Source organism: Triturus cristatus, chromosome 1_2 (assembly GCF_964204655.1).
Source record: "Triturus cristatus chromosome 1_2, aTriCri1.1, whole genome shotgun sequence".
In the NCBI taxonomy this organism is placed as follows: domain Eukaryota; kingdom Metazoa; phylum Chordata; class Amphibia; order Caudata; family Salamandridae; genus Triturus; species Triturus cristatus.
The window spans coordinates 580853469-580873516 of NC_140580.1; positions in this window are offsets into that span (position 1 = coordinate 580853469).

Consider the following 20048-nt stretch of genomic DNA (forward strand, 5'->3'; position numbering starts at 1 on the left):
GTGCAAAGCCAGGTGGTACGATCTGCGGAGGACGGTCCGCCGCAAAATGACGGACGAGCACAACCAGGCCAACATCACTGGAGGAGGGCCGCCCCGCAGACCGGTACACTACCATCCCTGGGAGGAGAAGGTGATGGCCACGCTGCCGCCGTTGATAGTAGACGGACTAGAAGGAGTCCGAGAGCCTGGTGAGTACACAAACAACTCACCTCACATGGGGGGAACGCCATATACAACCCAAATACCAATCATGCACGCAACCCACCCAAAGCCAGCACCGGACACAACCACACTCCAAAAACACACACATGCCACTAGCGCCTCAATGCCCCATGCCCCAAGCAAGGCCATGCCAAGTCACAGGCCACACAAAACACCAACACAAGACAGGATGTCCCTGATGCCGGGAGGGTGGGCCTCAAAACCAACATAGAGCAACTCTGAAGCACACAACAATGCCCTCAGCCCATATGGCTTAGGGCACAGCCATACCAACAGTGTGTCCCCACACAGTACTGTTTTGCCAGCTAATGGTGGCCGCGCTGCAGGACGACATGGGTATGAAGGCACAATTTGCACATAACAGCAGCCAATGAAGACGCAGCACACTGAAAGAGTGTCAGCACACACCGCCACAGCAGCAGCGCAGACTCAGACACTACGCCCAATGGGTGCCCGCAGAGAAGAAACAAACCCACATGAACAAGCCAATGGCCTTTGCAAGACCTGCAAACTGTGTGTGCCCAGGAAGCTGGGCTGAGGTGACAGAGGGTGACACACAGAGGGAGGGAGAGGGGCAGAGAGAGGGACAGAGACAGAGGTGGACACAGGGAGACAGACAGAGGGAGGGAGGAGGCTGACAGAGGGAGGGAGAAAGGGAGACAGAGGGAGACAGACAGAGGGAGGAGGCTGACAGAGGGAGGGAGAAAGGGAGACGGACAGAGGGAGGAGGCTGATAGAGGGAGGGAGAAAGGGAGACGGACAGAGGGAGGAGGCTGACAGAGGGAGGGAGAAAGGGAGACGGACAGAGGGAGGAGGCTGATAGAGGGAGGGAGAAAGGGAGACAGAGGGAGATGGACATTGGGAGGAGGCTGACAGAGGGAGGGAGAAAGGGAGACAGAGGGAGACGGACAGTGGGAGGAGGCTGACAGAGGGAGGGAGAAAGGGAGATAGAAGGAGACGGACAGTGGGAGGAGGCTGACAGAGGGAGGGAGAAAGGGAGACAGAGGGAGACGGACAGTGGGAGGAGGCTGACAGAGGGAGGGAGAAAGGGAGATAGAAGGAGACGGACAGTGGGAGGAGGCTGACAGAGGGAGGGAGAAAGGGAGATAGAGGGAGACGGACAGTGGGAGGAGGCTGACAGAGGGAGGGAGAAAGGGAGACAGAGGGAGACGGACAGTGGGAGGAGGCTGACAGAGGGAGGGAGAAAGGGAGATAGAGGGAGACGGACAGTGGGAGGAGGCTGACAGAGGGAGGGAGAAAGGGAGACAGAGGGAGACGGACAGAGGGAGGAGGCTGACAGAGGGAGGGAGAAAGGGAGACGGACAGAGGGAGGAGGCTGATAGAGGGAGGGAGAAAGGGAGACGGACAGAGGGAGGAGGCTGATAGAGGGAGGGAGAAAGGGAGACAGACAGAGGGAGGAGGCTGACAGAGGGAGGGAGAAAGGGAGACAGAGGGAGATCAAATCACCCTTGGGTGGTGTGGCCTTGTCCTCTCGTCAGCAGGTGGACTGTGTGCATGTAGACAAGGTTTGGCAGTGCCTTAACCCCCCCTTCAACCTTTGATAAACACTAGGCCATGTGTCAATCTGTGCACGAGTACCTCCGTGCTGCAGGCACAAACAGAACCTTACACCCAGTATACCTACCCACTGTGTTCGTCAGAACCCTGTCACAAATTGTTAAGTTACCTACCTGCATTCTCAAATAGCATGGAATAAACACCATTTGGCCACGTACAGTGCAACACGTAAGGCGGCTCTGCATGGCTTGCTACGCCCGCTCACCACACTGCTGACTGCGTTCACAAAAGATGCATCAACTAAGACTGTGTCACACATAGGTAAAGTGCCGAAAGCTGTGGCCAAGGGACATACCCATGCACAAGTGCACTGTGTGAGGAATGCTAGCCAAATCCAACCACCCAGAGGAACTGTGCCAAATCAAAAATGAATGAAACATGGATGTCGCATGTAACACAATTAACATTGTCTCTCTCACACACAGGTCAACGTCATCGATCTCCCCCCAACACTGGGGGGGAAGACTCACAGAACCAGGCTCTGCGTGAAGAGGACCCCACCAGCAGCGACGACTCTCACCACTCCGTGGATGACCCAGACCAACCTGGCCCCTCTGGTGTCCAACCACCTGCAGCACCTGCGTCAGGTACAACTGTGCCAACCACCACCTCCATTCCTGCCACATCCCAGGAGACACCCAGGAGCCCTGCCCGCACACAACAACGCAGCCAGTCTGTCCAGGAGGGACAAGGTTCTCCGGGCACCCAGGAGGAGGCAGGCGACACCGCAAATGCCATCCCTCAGGGGTCCCGGACACCCGATGTGCACACAACGGCAGGCCAGGCGCAATTGGGCAGGGGTGGTGGGAGTGGAGGACGGCGGAGGCGCGAACCTGAACAGTTGGCTCAGGACCCGGCTATGGCACACGTCAGAACCATCCTGGACGCATACCGGCGTGACTCCAGAGGCATCGCCCAGGTAGTGGAGACCCTCAATGAGATGAAGGCCCTACAGGTTGAGCATCATGCCAGGATGGAGGCAAGACTTGCAGAGCTCTTGGCGGTGCACAGGGACGTGAGCCAATCCCTCCATCAGATCGCCCAAAGCCTGGCAAACCCTCCCTGTGCCACCAGGCGTAGAGCAGCACCAGTCCCAGGGAGGGAGGAGGAGGAGGATACATCTGATGGAGCGTCCCTTGCATCGTCAAGGCAGGCGTCTGAGGGTCCCCGCAGGAAGGTGGGTTGTCCACGAAAAAGACCGTGAGAGTCAGCGGAACATCACCATCTCCCAGGTCACCTGGCCTGGCACCTGAGCCTCTGGCCCAACAGCAGCACAGCAGCAAAGGACATTCTTTGCCACATGGCCTTGCTGGTCACTGTCTGACCAATGTTGACAAAGACTGTGGCACAGACTCTGATGACTGTCAATGGCAAGGACACCAACTCCCCCTGTGAACTTTGGATTCTACACTCCCGCCAAGCACCTCTTGTCACCCCCCCCAAACACGTACCCCAGCACTAATAAAATTCCTCACAATCACAAGATGATGCCGTCATTTTGCATTATTCCACTACATGTCTGTGTTGTAAAGTTAAACCATGCCTGATTACTGAATTAACTCCAAACATCCATACCCTGGGGTCTGAGTCTGGCACAGGACACACATGGGTCACAATGTACCATCCAAGACAGACATGGAGCACCATACTCACCCGTGATGGGCCCAACCAGCTGAGGGGGTGCCCGCACAACTGTGCCCACAGACCTATTTAGAAGAGCAACAGTCATGCGCAGAGGTCAGGGATCATGTGGAGTGTCCTGGGGTGGGAGTCCCAGGTATGTGTAGACACGTGGCAGGACCATGTCCTGCATGCTTGAGTCAGGTGGATGTGGAGAATGGTGGGCCAGCCAAGGTTGGATGCATGGAGATGGCACAATTGGGTGTTGGATCACAGTGCCACAAGGTTGTGTTGTGGGTGTGGGCTGCATCCTGAGTGTGTGCGTGGATTGAGAAGGTCATCCTGCAGCTGGCAGTGATCCACTCCCCCATCTCTGTTGGACGTTGATGTGGCCTGGTCGCCGGATGTGGAAGCAGAGCTGTGCAGATGCACCCTGGATGTGGACAAGTATCATGGGATTTCTAACGCACATGTCCGTAGAGTGCAGGGTAGGAGTAGACACGGATGTCATAGTTGACCTGGGGGATGGTCTCCCTCTTGCCTTGAGGTGGATGGAACTGGGGATCTTGTGCATAATGCTGAGTGTGCTGCCGCATGAGGCACAGATGCTGATAGCACATGTCAGCAAGCAATCCATGATGAACACCAGCTCGTTTGCGTGGACACTGGGTGCCCTTGCAGCAGGGCCTGCAGCAGCATGCGCCATGTCAAGGAAACAATGCCACAAGTAGCACACAAAGACAAGGATCTCAGGAAGGAACCATGCAAAAGGTGTATGTCAAGGAAGGAATGTCTGGTACAACATGGCACACACACACACAATGGATTCACATGCGGAACAGTGGCCGTCGTGGAGACTGACATGCCACGAAACCTACACAGCCATGGACATCATGCACAATACAGAATCTAATCCCTGACAAACAGCTTGCATCTTGCTACTCTACACATAGACTCATATGCACCATCTCTGAGAACAATGCCAGACATGCCGCATGCACAGTGGCAACAGACCACCATTGACAGAGATGAGGCACCTTGGAGGCAGAGGGACACCTTTATTACTCATGTGTGTTGGAATGCTAATGCAACTCTGTCAACACATACACAGGTCATGTGGATGAACACGTGGGACCAACACTGGCACCCCCCTTACCACCACAGATGCTGGAAATCCATGGCACTGGCACACAAGTGACGGATTACAGCTAAACACCCCCTGCTGCTCACGGAGAGCCTGCTATACACCATTGAGCCCCTAATAGGGAATTCACACACCATGTCAACCCGGTGCAACCCGTATGTTTCCGAGGCCAGTGTTACACACATTGATGGCTCCATCACAATCCCATTACAGATGACTGTCACCAAGTCTGACCATCAATTCAGGTGAATTCTGCTCCAGGTCATGTGCCCCATGGTGAATCTACATGTATGTGAAGTATCCAAACATGAACAGGAGCAGTGCACACACATTCAAAACAAATACCACTCCCAAAAAGCTGTGCTGCATCCCTTACCCGAAGGAGATTTTCGAACTTGTCCGTGCATGTAACGCTGATTCAGCACATGTTGCTGTGTTCATGAGGAATAGCAGGAGCACAACAATGCCACCAGCAGACAGCATGCGCAAGTACCTGTGGATGGGAGACACACCAGAAGTCAGCCAAAAGAAGCACATCCGCATGCATGTGCATGTACTCGACACGTATTAGGTTGTCAACATGCGAGGTGACAATGATGACTCAGGAAAAACATTCTTCTATTGCACCATCACTCGAGTGACACATCCAAACACACCTCTGACTCACTTGGAAGACATGCAGATGGACACACACATTGCAACACATGCCACACACAGCCAAATGCGTGCACACTCAGACACTGGAACTCACCACTAAGCAAAGAAGTCGCGTATGAGCCGACTCCGCATGTCCTCTACCGCCTCCTCCTCCTCCACATCACTTGCCTCGTGCCCAAGCCCTTCATCCTCCACGGGTGGATGGTCCTGCTCATCTGGATCCAGGATGAGTGGCACAGCTTTCTCCACTGCCATGTTGTGCAGCATGCAGCAAACGAGGAATATCTTGCAGACCTTCACCGGTGCATATGGGAGTGCGCCACCGGTCTTGTGGAGGCAACGGAATCGGCTCTTCAGGAGGCCAAACGTCCTCTCTATCACTCGCCTGGTCCGCCCATGGGCGTTGTTGTAGCGGTGATCGGCAGCCGTGCAGGGGTTGCGGAGAGGCGTGATCAGCCATGGCATGTTGGGATAGCCAGCGTCCCCTGCATGGAAACATCATGGACAAGAGTGGGTCAGGAGAAGCAGTAAGACAGGAAGATGACGTTAAATACAGGACTGGCAGAGTATACCCACCAACAATACATGCCCGTTCGTTGCGCAGCTGCAGCATCATTTCAGGCACCCTGCTACGCCTCATGATGTACGCATCGTGTGCTGATCCTGAGAAACGAGCACAGACATGTGAAATCACCATGTTGGCAAGACACACCGCAAGGGCATTAATGGAGTGGTAATGCTTGCGGTTACGGAAGGCTACCTCCTGTGCCTGTGGTTGTACCAAAGCCACATGTGTTCCATCTATGGACCCAATGACATGGGGCATCCCTCCCAGGGCATAGAACTCACGCTTGACAGCTGTCAACTGCTCAGGAGTTGTGAATTTAATGAACTCATCAAGGTGCTCCAACATGGCCTCTAAAAAATCATGCAGAACATGGCTTAACATGGTTTGGGACATCCCACCGACATGGGCAATGGTATGTTGAAAGGTACCCGTGGCCAAGAAATGTAGGGCTGCCATCACCTTCATCTTGGGTGTCAGTGCACCAGGATACCTGTGTAGCGGTTGGAGGTGTGCTGCCAGCCGTGCCGTCAAGTCCACAATCAAACGTTGGGGGAAGCGGTAGCGGCGTATACAGTCATTTTCCCGCATGTCAGCCAAGTCCGGAATTGCTCGAGGGAGAGGCGGAGCCCTGCAGTGAATTAGAAGGGACAACGAAGAGTGAGTACAGTACACCACCAATGTCAATGTACTGAGCACATGGTCAACAGGCAATACACATATGCTACATACAGAGTCAGGTCTGTGCAATATGCCCCGGACACGTATGCCAGCCATGTGACACTCCTACCAAGAGACAGCTCCAAACGTTGATTCTCAACCTCATTATGCCATGCCATGAAACTAGCTGTGGGCCAGTGTAAGTGAGCAGGCAGACGCATTACAGGAGTTACAGACAACCAAATATGTGTGGAGGAAGGATGTTAATTGTACAGACAGGTTGCGGAACACTAGAGGTCACATGTAATAGAAAAAGGACAGACCACACACCTTGCCATGAAGGATTACATGTCTAGAATGATCACACATACATTGAGAGTATGCAGATATGTCCTTGTTTTGAAACTCCGTGTCGATGCATACATACACACCTTACGTCGGATTCCACATGTGGCCTGGTATGCGTAACACTGTGCCATGGCCATCTACACACAGAGACATGTTGGTTGCAGCAACTGCAGATGCATTTGACCAAACACCTACAGCAAGCTAATGGGAACACACGACACATACATGACATAGTCACATCGTGCAACGCGGGTAGTCACATGTCAGGTGTGAAAACCCCTGTACCTGGCATCAGGGGACAGTTGCGTGTGTTGTTGACTGTGCCATGGCAGTGACGCTTTTCACAAGTGTTCTGTACTACATGCACACATGTCAAAGGAGTGAAGGGGATGTACACATCTCATCATACATCTATTGCCTTCACAACTCAGGAGTAATGTGCCACATTACAGCCTGACACACCTGTGCCCCACACATGTAGTACTGCACAGACAATGCCTTGATGTCCAGCCTTGGACAAGTATGTCAGCTCTATTCCTTTCTGTGTGCTGCCTGTCACCACTGTCAGGTGTGAAATGCACCGTACATGCGCTCTGAGGGCGTGTGTACGTTCCCCATCACTATGGGAGTGCTGCCGTAGGCCTACCCATAGTGATACGGAGCGTACATGCGTGTGTACGGGGCGTATCACTATGGGTACGCATACGCGAGCAAACCCATAGTGAAACGGCTCGTACACGCGCGTGTACGGGCCGTTTCACTATGGGTTTGCTCGCGTATGCGTACCCACAGTGATACACCCCGTACACAAGCGTGTACGGGCCGTTTCACTATGGGTTTGCTCGCGTATGCGTACCCACAGTGATACGCCCCGTACACACGCGTGTACGGGCCGTTTCACTATGGGTTTGCTCGCGGATGCGCACCCACAGTGATACGCCCCGTACACACGCGTGTACAGGCCGTTTCACTATGGGTTTGCTTGCGTATGCGTACCCACAGTGATACGCCCCGTACACACGCGTGTACGGGCCGTTTCACTATGGGTGTGCTCGCGTATGCGTACCCATTGTGATACGCCCCATACACGGGCCGTTTCTATGCATTTGGGGTGCCCTAGGGCCCTGGAACTCACCGTACCTGTGTGTGAATGTCCAAATTACATAGGGGACACATGAGGGACAAGTATAAAGCCCTACATGCATGCTGGTTGTCATGGAGACCGAGTTTAAAGTTTGAATTTTTTTCATCAGGTGCCCAGCTAAAGTCGGTTTGAAAGAATCTACTTTGTTGCAAAGTGGTTGTTGAGTTGACATCATGCTCAATAAAAAAAAAAAGCAAAGGCACTGACTGTGGTAGGTTTAAAGGGATTGGAGGAAACATAGGATGCAAATGTGAGTGACCAATCACTCTGTACTCCTGTGAATGAAACAGGGCAGCAAGGCAGATATAAGGCAGCCAGGTCCCATGAGAGAGCACTTGCCTGCACAACCTTTGATTCCACACCACTGCTGCTGCTCGTGATTCCTCTGGCACCATGTCCAGGTCTGTGGAGAGGGCCCAGGCTTTCACCCACGAGGAGAACCAAGCCCTGCTGGATGTGATCCTCCCACAGTACCCCATGCTGTATGGTCGACCAGGGGTTCAGGTGAGTGCTGAGTCCACTAGCAAAGACTGTGCCCCTTTTTTGTGACTGTGACTTCTGCCATTGTGTCCAGGTGTAACACACATGCAATGTACTGTAGGGTGGGTCCCGGGTGGGGGAATGCCTAATGTCTCCCAGCCAGAGCATGCTGTGGTGCATGTCTGCTCTCCTCACTTGCATTGTGTGTACTGTGACAATCACTGCATGTGGCATGACACATTCTGCCTGTCTAATCCTCCTGGGAATGTTGTTACTACAGTCCTTATGTGAATCTGTGGTCCCCCCAGTGTGACAGGTGGCAGTACCCACAGATGTGTGTTTGTTTAGTGTACCTGTGCTGAGAGTGTACAAATGATGTGTTTGTCCCCTGGACATTGGTGTGTGTGTGTAAGTCCCCTGTCATGTGGGTGAGTGCATATGTGGAGTGTAGCACCCCAGCTGCATGAGGGATGGATATACCCTGCCCATCTGATGTGAGCAGGGAGCAGTGCTGTGTGTCTGCGGTGATGGGCCAGCCCCACACCTGTGACACCCCCCAGTCTAGTGGCACATGTGCAGAGTGAGGTGTGTAGCTGCAGTCGGCAATGGCAGGTGATTGTCCTGTGGCTGTGTGTGTCTGTGTACTCTGCTGAGGGCCCCTCAGTGGCCTGTGGCATGTGACTGCTTTGAGGTGCTGCACATAATCCTGGTGTCGCTTGTGATGCACAGTGTGAGCCTGGATGATTGGTTGTGTCGGACCCCTCATGCCACCTGTGTACTCTACAATGCCACCTAGTGCATTTTGCCTTCCACAGAGGAAAATGTCCCTATGACACAGGTGTAATGAGTTTGATGCATTCTATGCCCTGTTAAAACCAGCCAAATTGTCCTAATGTGTGTCTCTGTGACATGTCGCAGGTGTATTGATGTTGTCTCACTTTTTCATCCTCACAGGTAAGCGCCTGTGCCAAGGAGCAGATCTGGAAGGACGCCGTCAGTGCCGTGAGGCAGACGGATGGTCGGAAACGGCGCCTAGCCCAGGTGAGGAAACGCTGGCAGGATATCCGGTGCTGGACGCGGAGGATCGCACGGGTCCTGCTGGGGGACTCACCTGTGAGCCAAAAGAACCATGGGCGCGGCCGTCTGACCCACATCCACAAGCGTGTGCTGGCGGTCGTCTTCCCTGACATGGACAGGCGCTTACGGGAAAAGCAGCAGCAGGAAGGGGGTAGGTACATGTGTGTTTGTTGTGTGTCACCAGCATTTGTAAGTGCACAGTTGCATGGATACACTGCCAGGGTTTACATGTGCAGTGCAGTTCCTGGTCCCCAAAGTGTAGCGGTGCTGTCCTTCCTCCCTTCCCCTCCTTGCCATGTGTACCCTGGTCTGTGTGTAGTCACACTTGCACAAGGTTATCTAGGCTGCCAGTTTATCGATGTGCCCAATGCTTGCAGCTTCATGTGTGGGGGTGGTGTGTAACAGGTTTTGGGACCTTGCCTGTGCCCTGTCCAGTTCAGTACTTGTGGGGTCCATGTCAGTTGTCACTGATGCTGAGTCCAGACATAGGAGTGTGTCTCAAAAGTGTATTGCTTTACAGCATGCATGTCCTATTTTGTGGCCTGTGACATGATGTGCATGAGTGTGAGATATGCAGAGTGCAGGGATGGTGGCTTGTGTTGCAGTCATTACCATTCAGGACCATGGAGTAGTGTGGCCACTACTGTCCCCTGGGGCATCTTTTCCTAGGTATCATGTGTGTAATCCAAAAATGTCGACAATCTCCGTGTCTAGAGCATAGGTTGTGCTATGTGCCACTGTACCCTGGCACCATTTGTATTTACGTAAACTCTGCTACATGTGTCCACTGTACAGGCTGACCAATGTGTGTGACGGACCCCTTCAACTTTGGCCATGCATGCAGAGCGATGTCTCCACCTGCATCATTCGTGGCATCCTTGGTGATCACTGTACTTGTGTATGTCGTCTGTTGACATGACTTCATGTGGACATGTTCCCTTTTAGGCAGTATGCATGTGTGTACTCCCAGACTCGCACACATGTGTTACATGTACTGCAGGGTCTTTGTGCACGGTGCCGGCCCCTTTGCACCTGACTGACAATTGTGGCCATTGGATCTGTGGGTACTCCACCCTTTTTCTTTCCATGGGCACTGCTGGGGGCCTCTGCACCCACCCCTCCTGTGTCTGGGCACATCTACTATAGGTTTGTAATAGAACGATTTAAAAGTAGATTCATTTGACCAATCCGCAGTATTCATGATGTCCAGGTTCGGTGCTCATTCTGTTCGTGGCGCAATGGCATCTAAGTCCTTTTCCTTAGGTGTAAGCCTAACCGACATCATATTTAATTATGTTTATTTTATCTATAAGTATTATTTGGTTTATTTTACATATTTTTAACTTAAAAAATACCCTTTATTTTTAAAAACGATATTTTTGACATTCTATATTTTATTTTCAATATTTTTGTACTTACCATGTTGTAGATAGGATGTCGATATTCTTGACATCGATATTTTTGCTCCGATATTTTTGTAGGTCGATTTTTTGACCTTCGATATTTTGTCAGTGATCCGGTAACCTCCTCTGTGGTGTTGTTGACCACACGGGGCGCCTTGAGTGTGACCTCGGCTGAACGACCACCCTCGATTTCGTCCGGCCCTGGCGAAAACCGGTCGGAAGGCACGTCATAGAGATTCCTGCGCCTTATCTAGGCCGCTGAAAGTGGCCACGAATTTGGTGAGCTCTTTCAGAAAGGGTTGCCCAAAGAGGGGACCCTGGGCTACTGGGCCTGCCTCAGAGGAAGATAACTCCGCCAGTTTAGGGTCCAGTTTGAGGAGGATAGACCTCCTCCTCTCGCTAGAGATGGCGCGATTGGCATTGTCTAACAGACACACTGCACGTTGCGCCCAACCAATGACGTCGTCAGGATCCACCGGAGACCCGGACTCCTTTGCCTGGAGACCCATCTCGAATATCTTGGCCAAAGGCCCTGAAAGATCTAGGAGTTTATCCTGGCATGACCGCCAGGCGCGGTCAATGTCCTTTTTTGGGTCCTTTGAGTATTTTTTAAGGTATGTCAGCATGGTCGGATCCACTTCAGGGATCTCCGCCACAGACTGAAACATGCATGTTCAATACCAGCAGCAGACTTCCCTGGTGAGCAGTAGCTTTACTACAGTGGTCCAATGAGCAACTAGAGTACTAGCATTTTAAATTTATGGCAAATGTGTGACACATCTAAATGCCTTCTTGATGGAATCAAAGTAAAAAGCTGAAAGTATTTCCTACTGAGGGGACTGCAGTAAATGATGAAATTAGGAAACTTCATAACAAATAAGTCTCCCAAGATGGCCACCATAGACAAAAGAGCCCAAATGTAGCACAAATATCACCCAGATGTAGCCCAAGTATAGCCCAATGACAGAATGTCCCAGAGTGTTCTAAAGAACAACTAGAGCGCTAACAGTCTTACTTATGACAAAAGTATGGCACACCTGAAGCCATCTTGATTGGAATAAAGTGGTAACACTTAAAACGTTTAATTTGCAAAGGAACAAAATGAGGAAATTCATTTTGCCATAGAAATTATGACTAGTGCTGCAGAAAAAAAAATTAGGGCACATTTTGATTTCTCAAATCCTCTTCTATTTCATTAACAAATTCTGACATGCAGACTGAAACATGCACTTTGAATACCAGCAGCAGACTTCCCTGGTGAGCAGTAGCTTTACTACAGTGATCTAATGAGCAACTAGAGTGTTAACATTCAGAATGTATGGCAAATGTGTGACACATCTAAATGCCATCTTGATGGAACCAAAGTAAAAAACTGAAAGTATTTCCTACTGAGGAGACTGCAGTAAATGAGGAAATTAGGAAACTTCATAACAAAGAAGTCTCCCAAGATGGCCACCTGAGACAAAAGAGCCAAAATATCACCCAGATGCAGCCCAAATATAGCCCAATGACAGAATGTCCCAGAGTGTTCTTAAGAACAACTAGAGCGCTTACTGTCTTACTTATGACAACAGTATGGCACACCTGAAGCCATCTTGATTGGAATAAACTGGTAACACTTAAAACATTTAATTTAAAAAGGAACACAATGAGGGGGTTCATTTTGCCATAGAAATTATGATTAGTGCTGAAGAAAGAAAAATTAGGGCACATTTTGAGTGACTTTTCAAATCCTCTTCTATTTCATTTAAAAAGTCTGACATGCAGACTGAAACATGCACTTTTAATACCAGCAGCAGACTTCTGTGGTGAGCAGTAGCTTTACTACAGTGATCTAATGAGCAATTACAGTGCTAACATTCAGACTTTATGGCAAATGTGTGACATATCTGAATACCTTCTTGATGGAATCAAAGTAAAAAACTGAAAGCCTTTCCTACTGAGGAGACTGCAGTAAATGAGGAAATTAGGAAACTTCATAACAAATAAACCTCCCAAGATGGCCACCAGAGACAAAAGAGCCCAAATGCAGCACAAATATCACCCAGATGTAGCCCACATGTAGCCCAATGACAGAAGTGTGCAAAACACTTTTTATTTTTTGTGTTTTTGCAGTTTTATATAGTGTAGACTTGTCAGGTATTGGAGTGCTTTACATGAGCATTGGTTACATCACACAAGAACAAATTCATTTTGGTTGTAGACATGGGGAGATTAAGTGATTTGACCAGAATCACAGAATGTCGAGCTGAAGCAGAAACTCCAACCTGGTTCCCCAGTTGCAAAGTCTGCAGCTCTGGAAGTAACACCACATCCTCTCCCCTAAGTGCAACATTTAATCAAGTGGTCAACTGGATAAAAAAACATAAAGATAACAAATATTTAAAAGTGCTTTGTCGCTATTCAGAAAATATGGCCTCATTTTAGTTTTTTAGAGCACAAACCATAATTTTGATGCAAATAAGACCCTCTCATATATGTAATTTCTAAAGGAAATGCTCTAGGTATTACAGTTTTGATTGCATCAAGATGACGTCAGGCGTTCCACACTTTTGTAATAAATATAGAATGTTAGCAATCTAGTTGCTCATTAGGATACTGTTGAGAGGCAGAGGCCAGGGGCACAGACTCTGAAAATTGAAGGCAGGTAGGAGGGTGCAGAGGCAACAATTTGACCACACCGGGTAGGCAGGAAGGGCAGTGGCAGCACATCAGACTATGAAGGGCAGTGGAAAGGGGGGCAGGGGCAACAAACCAACAATACAGGACTGGCAAGAGAGGCTGTGGCAATATAATAGACCATTGTGGGCAGAAGGAAGAGGCAGTGGTAGTACAACCATACATGCCAAGAGACCCGATTCAGCCGGTAAACGTCCAATGTTTTTAAGCTCAAATGGGCTTTATTTGATCTGTCTCCTGTCTACAATCTCCTCTTTTTCAATGTAACTCAAAGGGGAAAATCAATACCCCAGTTTTTTTTCAACATCTCCCTCTTACCAAGTTCATAATGTTCGCAAGTATGGTACATTGGATCATGGAAGGCAGGAGGAATTGGGGTAGGGACATGGACTCAGATAACAGAGGACAGAAGGGACATGGAGAGGTGCACCAAACTGACACTACAGGGCAGGCATCAGGGTTTGCAGCAGCACAATACACCACACAGGGCATGCGGGACGGGAGTGCAGCACAACAATCCATAGAAAGCAATAGGGAGGGGACAGGACCATGCACATGGACAACAGAGAACAGAGGGGAAAGAGGCAATGGTAGCTAGCTGACCATAATGGACAGACAGGGGAGAAAGCTGCAGCATAACAGACCATAAAGGGCAGGAGGGACGGATCAGGGGCATTACAATGGAACACAGACAAGCCAGGAGGGAGGGAATAGGGGTCTGCACATGGAAACAGATGGCTGGGGGCAAGGGGGCAGGGCAGGAGCAGCAAGATGACCATGGAGGTCAGGCAGGATGGGCACTAGAAGCAAGACACACCATGGAGAGCAACAGTGAGACTATGATGGCATACACACAGACCATGGAGGGAAGGTGATAGGGGGTATGGGGCAGCTAGCTGACCACACAGGGAAGGTGAGAGGGGCTGTGGCAGCACAGAAGACCATGCATGGCAAGCGGGAGGGTTAGTGGCAGCACAATGGCCATGATGAGCAAGAAGGAGGGTGCAGGGGCATGCACAAAGGACCCTGGAGGATAGAAGGGAGGGTCAGGACCTGGGCACAGACAAGAGAGTTCAGGGGAAGGGGCCTCACAACAGACCACGTGGGGCAGGCAGGAGGAGCAGTTGCAGTACAACAGACCAGGGAGGGCAGAAGGGTGTGGCAGTAAAATGGACCATAGAGGACAGGAGGAAGGGGATAGGGGCATGGAATGTGGACAGGCAGGGTGGAGGTGGCAGGGATAGGTTACAGTCATCTGACAATGCTAGGCAGGTGGGAGGGTCAACAGAACACTCAGAGTAGATTGGAGTGGCAGGTCCATGGAACATGGTGGGCAAAAAGGATGGAGCAGGGGCATGCACAAAGACATCGGAGGGCAGGGGGAAGGAGAATAGGGGCAGCAAGCTAAGCACAGAGGCTAAGCAGGAGGTCAATGATGGGGCATAGAATTGGGCAATGGAGGGTAGGAGGAGTGGACTGGTACATCATGCTAAATGGAGGGCAGTGGCAGCACATCAGACCATGCATGGCAGGAGGGAGGAGGCTAGTCCATGGATTCAGACAACAGAGGATAGGGAGGAGGTGGATGGGGCAGCAAGCTAACTGTTCAGAGAAGGCGGGTATTAGGAACTTTATTGTCTTTAAAATGTGTGTCTGTGCGAACTACTTAAAATATGAACAAGTATGCAGCATAATCTCACTTTTATTTAGGAAGAAGAGGACGTTTGTGACTGTTACTCCGGGCTCACTTGGCAGAAACACCCCCTGACCCTCCACCCCCCATCGCAAAATGTAATGCCTGTGAAAAGGGTAGGTGAACGCAGTGTTATATAGCATATAGTCCTGAGAGCACGATTGAAAATGAAAACTAGATATAGTGTATGGTATAAATTATGCACCAAAAAGTGTGATATAAGATGAACCGGGGCGTGAAATATAATATGCAATACATTTGAGCAATGACAGATTTATTGGAGAGCGCAACATAGCACAGGCACTAGCGCGTGCTACGCAATATGCATCTTGGAGTGTAATATGCACAGGGCAGTGTTGTGTAACCTAACTAGTCTCTAAAGTTGTAATATAAAATATGTGCTGGGGAGTGTAAAATTGCATATGCACTGTGACAAAGATATGGATCCCAGATTGTAATATGTATGGCATAGCGCTGTGCGTTATAGCATAGGAAATCAAGGAAGGCAAGTTAGATGGGGCAATATAACCCGTGCGAAGGCAAGTGTGGCATGACATATTCACGGGATGGTGTTACAGTGCACATGGGCTAGAGAGTGTCATAGTATACGCACTAGTTGGTGGAATACAACACAGAGGTGTGTAGCACTCGGCGGGCACTGGTGGGTGTAACACAGCATTGGGCTCAGCCAGGAGCGCGCAGTGACTCTCAAGTGAGGTTCGTCTCCTTTCCAGAGAGTGAAATAAAAAGTATTACACGTCCGGCGGTGGATGTGTGTTTTATTAACCGTGAGGGGGATTTCTTAAATAGTTTTGGTCTAATTTTTGTCGAATCCCCTTTGTATGGCTTGATGTGCGTGTGTATTAAATGTGCCCGTCAATAGCTACCCATGTTTGTATAAATAAACGACAAGGGTGTCTACTTGGAGAGTTCCCACCGGCGGGGGCGCCGGGATTAGGCATGGTAGGGCGTCAGACACGTCAGAGCTTCACTAGTGGTGTAAATACATTCCACGTGGATTCATTGTATGCATAGTCGCCTTTTAATGAATATCACGCAAATCGTCATGTAATAGGTACGTACGGTTTGTCCAGCATGTCCTAGCTGTTTCTATAAATATATTTAAAAAAAATAATAAAAAACAAAGGCCAGCCCCGGGGGATGGGGTCCCAGGGGTCATAAGTGGCCTGAGGAGGGGGGCAACGCAGCCCCCCTCCTAAAGAATAAAAAAAAAAATAAAGGCCATGCCCCAGGAGTTGGGGTCCCGGGGCCGATTAATGCCTCGGGAGGGGGGCCACACGGCCCCTTTCCAAATTTTTTTTTTTCTAAAAAAAAATTAGCGGGCAGGCCCTGGGGGATGGGGTCCCCAGGGCCAATAAATTAGAAAAAGAAGGGGGGCCACACAGCCCCCCTTCTTAAAAGAAAATAATAAATAAAAGACCGGCATTGTTTCCGGAGGCCACGCCCCCTCCTTGCAGCACTCTGCAAACGCGCCCCCTGGCGAGTTGTAAGTTGGGGAATTAATTCCCCTTCAATACTGAGGGTCCCTGAGGGCCATCTAGCCCAACAGGTATCTCCAGTATGCGCCAGGGAGCTGCGTTGCAGACAGGTGTTCTGAGGCCACGCCCCTTTTTACACCTCTCTGCAACGCAGCTCTGTGGCTCTTACTGGAGGTACCTAGTGGGCTAGTTTGACCCTAGGGACCTTTAGGATTCAAGGGGACTTAATATCTCAATTTAGAACGGCCACAGGGCGCGTTTACACAGTGGTGAAGGGAGATGACGGGGCTTGAGGTGACGTGTGCAAACACGCCCTGTGGCGTGTTTTAAGTTGGGGAAATAATTCCCTTTCAATCCTGAGGGACCCTGGGGCCAATTAGCCCACCAGGTGCTTCCAGTAAGTGCCACTGCGCTGTGTTGCAGCGAGGTGGTGCAGGCCATGCCCCTTTTTACACCGCTCTGCAATGGCGCTTACTGGACGTACCTAGTGGGCTATTTTGCCCCTAATGACCCTCAGGATTCAAGGGGGCTTAATCTCCGAACTTAAAACGGCCACAGGGCGTGTTTACACAGTGGGGACGGAAGGGGACGGGGCCTGAGGTGACGTGTGCAAACACGCCCTATGGCGCATTTTAAGTTGGGGAAATAATTCCCTTTCAATCCTAAGGGCCCCTGGGGGCTAACTAGCCCACCAGGTGCTTCCAGTAAGCACCACTGCGCTGCGGAGAGGTGGTCCAGGCCGTGCCACTTTTTACACCTCTCTGCAACGCAGCTCTGTGGTGCTTACTTGAGGAACCTAGTGGGCTAGATGGACCCTAGGGACCCTCAGGATTCAAATGAACTTCATCTCCCAACTAAAAACGGCCACAAGGCGTGTTTACACAGTGGTGAAGGGAGGAGACGGGGCCTGAGGTGATGTGTGCAAACACGCCCTGTGACGCGTTTTAAGTTGGGGAAATAATTCACCTTCAATCCTGAGGGACCCCCGGGGCCAACTAGCCCACCAGGTGCTTCCAGTAAGCTCCACTGCGCTGCGTTGCAGAGAGGTGGTCTAGGCCATGCCCCGTTTTACATCTCTCTGCAACGCAGCTCTGTGGCACTTACTGGAGGTACCAAGTGGGCTAGTTGGACCCTAGGGACCCTCAGGATTCAAGGGGACTTAATCTCCCAACTTAAAACGGCCACAGGGCGTGTTTACACAGTGGTGAAGGGAGGGGACGGAGCCTGAGGTGACGTGTGCAAACACGCCCTGTGACGCGTTTTAAGTTGGGGAAATAATTCACCTTCAATGCTGAGGGACCCCCGGGGCCAACTAGCCCAGCAGGTGCTTCCAGTAAGCGCCACTGCGCTGCGTTGCAGAGAGGTGGTCTAGGCCATGCCCCGTTTTCCATCTCTCTGCAACGCAGACTCTGTGGCACTAACTGAAGGTACCAAGTGGGCTAGTTGGACCCTAGGGACCCTCAGGATTCAAGGGGACTTAATCTCCCAACTTAAAACGGCCACAGGGCGTGTTTACACAGTAGTGAAGGGAGGGGACGGGGCCTGAGGTGATGTGTGCAAACACGCCCTGTGACGCGTTTTAAGTTGGGGAAATAATTCACCTTCAATCCTGAGGGACCCCCGGGGCCAACTAGCCCACCAGGTGCTTCCAGTAAGCGCCACTGCGCTGTGTTGCAGAGAGGTGGTCTAGGCCGTGCCCCATTTTACATCTCTCTGCAACACAGCTCTGTGGCGCTTACTGGATGTACCAAGTGGGCTAGTTGGACCCTAGGGACCCTCAGGATTCAAGGGGACTTAATCTCCCAACTTAAAACGGCCACAGGGAGTGTTTACACAGTGGGGAAGGGAGGCGACGGGGCCTGAGGTGACATGTGCAAACACTCCCTGTGACGCATTTTAAGAGGTAGTTTTAATCCCCCTGCCCTATTATATACTAGAGGCTTATATAGGTACGCGCAGTACCCCCAGCCCCCGTATGTAGCGTACCTATGGGGTGGGGGTACGCTCCATACCTACGGGGTGGGGGTACGCACCGTCCATAGGGGGGGTAGGGGTACGCACCGTTCATAGGGGGGTGGGGGTATGCACCGTCCATACGGGGGGGCTGGGGGTACGGTGCATACATACGGGGGGCTGGGTGTACGGCGCGTACATACGGGAGCTGGGGGTACTGCGCGTACATACGGGGGGCTGGGGGTATGTGCTGGGGGACGGTGCTTACATACGGGGGCTGGGGGTACGCACCGTCCATACGGAGGTGGGGGTATGCACCGTCCATACGGGGGTGGGGGTACACACCGTACCCCCAGCACCCCGTATGTACACACCGTACCCCCAGCCCCCCCTATGTACGCACCGTACCCTCGGTTCACGTATGTACGGCATGTACCCCCAGGCCCCTACACCCTGCCCGTGCCTGTACGCACCCTACCCCAGGCCCCTACACCAGCACCCTCACCCAGCCTTGCGCATGTACGAGTCGTACCAAGCCATAGCAAATGTGAGCACTGTACAACAACATGGCCGATGTACGCACCTCACAGACGCGAAAAACACACGTACTGAACCAGGACACTGCAAAACACCACAAGGAGAGTCAATTCGAATCGCACAACACCACAAAACACGTCCAACAAGCCCAAATACATCCAATACACTGACCTGCAACAGCCAAACAGGTAAACAGAGGCCCAAAACACAACCACTCCTTATAACACACCCACCCAAAGTTCAAACACAGCCACACCCACAAATGGACCAATAAAAAGGGCCCACACACACAAACCATGAGCCTTTGCAATAGACCAACTGCTGCCAGACCCCACAGACAACCCACAGCACCATACTTGAACCTTGACTACACCTTACACTTGCACACCTTCACACAACCACCTTCACAAACACCCCCTCATCACATTCACACACACAACTTCACAACCACACGCACACACCCACAACCATCCACACCCACACCCCACACCATGCCCACAGACAGGAATCCAAAGTTCACAACAGCGGAGCTGGAGATCCTTGTCAACGAAATCATCAGAGTCGAGCCACAGCTCTTTGGAACATTGGTCAGACAGACCAGCGTAGCAGCAAAATCAGCCATGTGGCAGAGGATCGTCGAGAGGGTGAATGCTGTTGCGCCCATCAGAAGGACCAGGCATGAATGCCAAACCAGGTGGTACGATCTGCGGAGGACGGTCCGCCGCAAAATGACTGACGAATATAACCAGGGGAACATCACTGGAGGTGGCCCGCCCCGCAGACCGGTAC